Consider the following 4,514-nt stretch of genomic DNA (forward strand, 5'->3'; position numbering starts at 1 on the left):
ACGGGTGGCTGACTGGAGGGACTGCTGAGAACACAATTCTCATCACTTTCAATCAACATGTGCACAAAGGTCTTGATCTTGATCCCGTGAACAAGACGCACGACACTCGTATTGCTTGCGTAGCGTATTCAGGGCGACAGCCGAAATCGCATGGAGCCTTTTTTTTTTTCAGCCCGTATAGTGCCTTCATGTACACATACCTTTTACCCTTAACTTTCGGCATCACGGCAACTTCGTGCACATTTAATAAGCCCACCTTCAAACTTGGAACAGCACAACGGAAAGAGCTACTGGAGAAAGCCACTGATCTCTATATTAATAGGCTGGATAGCGGATTGAGGGTGCAACCGTACGGTCGCCGGCCGCCATCTTGGGAAGCTCAAAACATTTCCGTCCGCCACTCAGCTGCATTATGTGCATGCGCCTTTGCGTAGCACTTTTGTGGTGTCATGCCCGCCTGCTGTGGTTATGGGTGTGCTGACCGTACCGGCAAGGCACCGGGGACGACATTTCACAAGTAAGTGACATGGTTTTGCAAATAAATGTGATTTATTAGTCCACGAGCGGGGTGACAAAACGTTGCTGTTGATGCATGTGCGCAGCACTTTGTGAATCGTATCTCAAGATCTAAGCGTTAAACTTTAAGCCGTACGTTATCTGCATAGAGTCATTGTGATAGTCTAGCCTTCCTGCAGTTCACGGGTATGGCCTCGGCACTCAGCAAGCGTTGAAGTGCGCTTGTCAGCTGTGATATCTACGGCTCAGTTTGTTGGTCACGGTATCGACGCTTGCTTGCTTGGATTAGCCTTGTCATCCTTTCCGTAATTGATGGCATAAATTGTTCAATGCAGGTTCCCTCACGGCCGCCCAGAACATTTAAACAAAGTGTGCGGTAAATGTCAGGCGAAAGGACTGGACGCCGTCGACGACATCACTGGTCTGCAGCAAACATTTTAAAAACAAATGCTTCGACAGAACGGGCCAAACCGTTCGACTGAGGCCTGACGCTGTGCCCAACAAGTTCGACTTCCCAGAACACCTCCAGAAAGTAATAATGCATGCGACATATGTAGAGGCCAGATTTATATCCACTAAAAGCTAGTTGAACACACATGCATGAAAAACTCATTTATCTTTCTCAAAATATGCACCTCTAGGAATTCATTTGCATGCATTTAAAATACGCAACAAACTCACTGGGGCAAAAGTATCTTACTTTATGTAGTGTACAAAAAGCATGCAGAGTTGAAAGCATAGATCGAGAAGTTGCCCGTCAAAAGGAACTCGTTACAAAGTTACCGTGTGAAAAATGCAACTAAGTTATTCAGCCCGAAACGTAGCTTGAAACGTTACAGAGTTACTTAAAAAAAAGAACGAGTTGCTCCCAAGTTACTTCGGACACAAAATAACACTACACAGGTGCAGCTGAGTTCGACCCTGAGTTGCCTGCGTTGAGTTTTCGTTTATGTCCAACAATTCGAACGTGTTACATCTTATTCCCTGTCTGCACACGATGGTTCAGCTTCATTTCAATAGCAGCAGTTCTTACTTCCTGAACAGAATACTGTCATTGACTGGACATCATGTTTTATGACATAAAATGCTGTGGAAGAACCGTAAAGAAAGCAAGGAAATAAGTGGACGTGAGTGAAAAGCGAATTAGTAACTTGGAACGTAGCTTAAGTTACTTTGGCAAAGTTACCTGAAAAAGGAGTTCCTCTGAAAATTACCACGGCGCAAAAGTAGCGAGTTAAGTTATATAGTTACCAAGAAAAGGAACTTAGTTACAGTAACGAGTTACCTCGAACTCTGGTTGAAAGTGTGTATTTGCATGAAAATCTAACCTCTAGAATCATGTTCCCTAGTTAAGAGTTCCAAGCAATGGTTGATGATTGGAATCAGTACTGCACGAAGAGCACCTTAAAGCTGCAGCTAGTCCAATATATGAAAACACTCCTGAATTATGCATTCATATGCAGTTAAAAGCCACTCCATATTGGATAGGACAATACTAAGACGGGCAAAAGCATATAAAGAAAAAAGTATTGCATGAACATGTTGACTAACGTACAAACTCGTATTAGTGGGGCATACAAACACACCAGCCACATGTCTCTTTGGTGCATTCCAGCATGTTTACTTTACTTAGAGACAATAAATAATTTTTCAACCTCGAATGTCTACTCTTTATTCTCGCTGCTTAAGCTTGCGACAACACATGTTTGAATGCAGCCCAAATGAAAACAATGTGATCCGTCTGATCAAAGAAGTTTCCCAGTGCTACAGCAGTATCGGACTGTACCACCTTGCCAAAGAATATACAGAGAAGGTGACAGCCAGACCTCAGCTGCGAAAGAAATTGTCAAGGTTGATCATATTCAACAACCAGTAATGCACTCTGCCCACTTACCTGCTTGACTGCTTCAAACTTGCTGTTGCAACTGGACTTGTGATACTTTGATGTTGGAACTTTCACCACAAGACCTTGCTACTTAGCCTTTTTATGACTTATTCACTCTACCTCTAGTCATTTTGAACTGTCTTTACCACCATTTATTTCCCCAGTGCACATATTTCTAGTCGGTATGTTTTTACCGTCATATAGCCTTTATATCACGTATCATTCTAGTCCTTTGGAAGTGCTTTAGTGCCGTTCGGCATTTCGTGTCATAACCAGTCATATCTAAACTTCCTGTGCAAAGCATAATGTTTATACCCAAGCATATTAAGGTAGTTACATAAACAAACGTGCCAAACATTCCCTGGCATTCCGCACCCCCGAGCAGAAAGGAAATGGGAGAAACACGGGAAGCAACACGCTGACGGACGACAAAGGAAACGTAACACAACAAATACAACACCACACAAAACCAGCAAATCACATAATCGTAGTTCAAAGTACAAGATTGGAACGACACGCGCTCACTCGAGTACAAAATAGACAGGAAATAACATGTATGTGACGGGATTTCACACAAAAAACGTAAGGAACTCAATCACGAGGGATTTCTGCAGCGATCCGTGGCAAAATTTTAGCGAAGCAGCAAGGGAAGCGCTCACAAACAGCAAAACTTGTCACAGCTTACATGCATTCCTATGGGCTGTAATCGCTCTTTTGAGCACCGCAATATGGCGGCCGGTGGTCGTACCCTTTCCCGCGATACCCTCACCCATCCGCTATCCAGCCTTTATACATAGAGATCAGTGGGAGAAAGCACGCCGGCACAGGCGAGCGGATGATGATGATGATGAATGTGGGCGCTATTGTCGATATCCATGGCGCTTTCTGCCTTGGTCGCGGCGGTGCAGTTAGTGTAGCAGACGACGCTCAGCAGTGGACAGCAGGCAACATTTCTTGCTCTTTGATTCCAGCGAACCTAGCGTGTATTCCGATTTGATACTCTCGCAGTTATATGCGCATTAATTTATGGAGGTATTGGATAAATGAAGCTGGAGTAATATTTCCCACACGACGCCAATCCAAACTGAACATAGCTGCTAATATTGGGCAACAAAAAGTTACATTATGTAATTTCAGGCATGTAGTTAATATTAGCTGTGACCAGAATGCACCACACCTTAAAACTGTTAGCCTCGTTGTCAATTTCACGACACGTCCGAAATATATATCTACAGGACATCCAGGGGACGTCCCTCTTGCAACGTCACCCCTGGATGAATGTAGGAAATTTATGGATAGTTTTGGATATCCATGGAATGTCAGCTGGACATTCATAATGGATCTGGACGTTATGACAAAACATGGATGTCCTCGGGACGTTGATGGTTGTCTGGGGCACACACGCACGAGATGCACTTGTTTTACGATCAGAAAGGAAGGCTAAATTTCGGCTCCGTGAACATGACTACCATCCGAATCATTTCGATGAGAAACACATATGCAGTGCTCTATTTCTGGAAACAGCACTTTGCAGATCACGCATAAAACCGGAGGTCATTCATTTTTGTACTTGTGTTACAAACAGGTGCTACACCTGATGCTGCACATGTTATAGCCTGTCTTCTGCCACAACCACTTCCATCTGCACCAATCTCATTTGATACTGATCACCATCACCTCAAACGTATCAGGAGTGCTGCGGTCCCACGTGCTGTAACAACAAATCACAGCTGTACAGCAACATGGTTGTGTTGTGTGTCATTTTACACAGGAGAGAGGCTGACTGACTTTTGATTGAATTGTTCATTGACAAGTGTGACCTGGGATCTGCCCGGCTAGTCGTTGCCCCTCTCGTCATTGAACCCAGTAAACTCTATATATCCCAGGTACATCCTGGCGATATCGCAAATTGGATGTTAGGATATCCATGGGAGCTTCACAGAGAGCCCGTTTACGTAGAAAGTACATCCATGCGACTGCCAGATTCCTACTGTTTTCACATCCCAGAACCATCGCATAGACATCTATTTTGGATATTTGGATGTTCAGGGGATACTTTAAAATTTATGCTATTTTTGCGTTGAATCAATTTGAAATTGATAGTAGATTGAAG

At 43.8% G+C, this 4,514-nt stretch overlaps 2 long non-coding RNA genes across 2 annotated transcripts; one reads left to right on the plus strand and one right to left on the minus strand.

Annotated features, from left to right (window-relative positions):
* Positions 1-400: 400 nt before the first annotated feature.
* LOC135387062 (uncharacterized) lies at positions 401-1,111 on the plus strand. Its single transcript, XR_010420819.1, has 2 exons — positions 401-517; positions 852-1,111. It is a non-coding gene; the product is annotated as an uncharacterized LOC135387062 (long non-coding RNA).
* Positions 1,112-2,172: 1,061 nt separating this feature from the next.
* On the minus strand, positions 2,173-2,947 carry LOC135387063 (uncharacterized). Its single transcript, XR_010420820.1, has 2 exons — positions 2,411-2,947; positions 2,173-2,347 (listed from the first exon to the last, which is right to left on the minus strand). It is a non-coding gene; the product is annotated as an uncharacterized LOC135387063 (long non-coding RNA).
* Positions 2,948-4,514: the final 1,567 nt, after the last annotated feature.

This window comes from Ornithodoros turicata, chromosome 3 (assembly GCF_037126465.1).
Source record: "Ornithodoros turicata isolate Travis chromosome 3, ASM3712646v1, whole genome shotgun sequence".
NCBI classification, from domain to species: Eukaryota; Metazoa; Arthropoda; class Arachnida; order Ixodida; family Argasidae; genus Ornithodoros; species Ornithodoros turicata.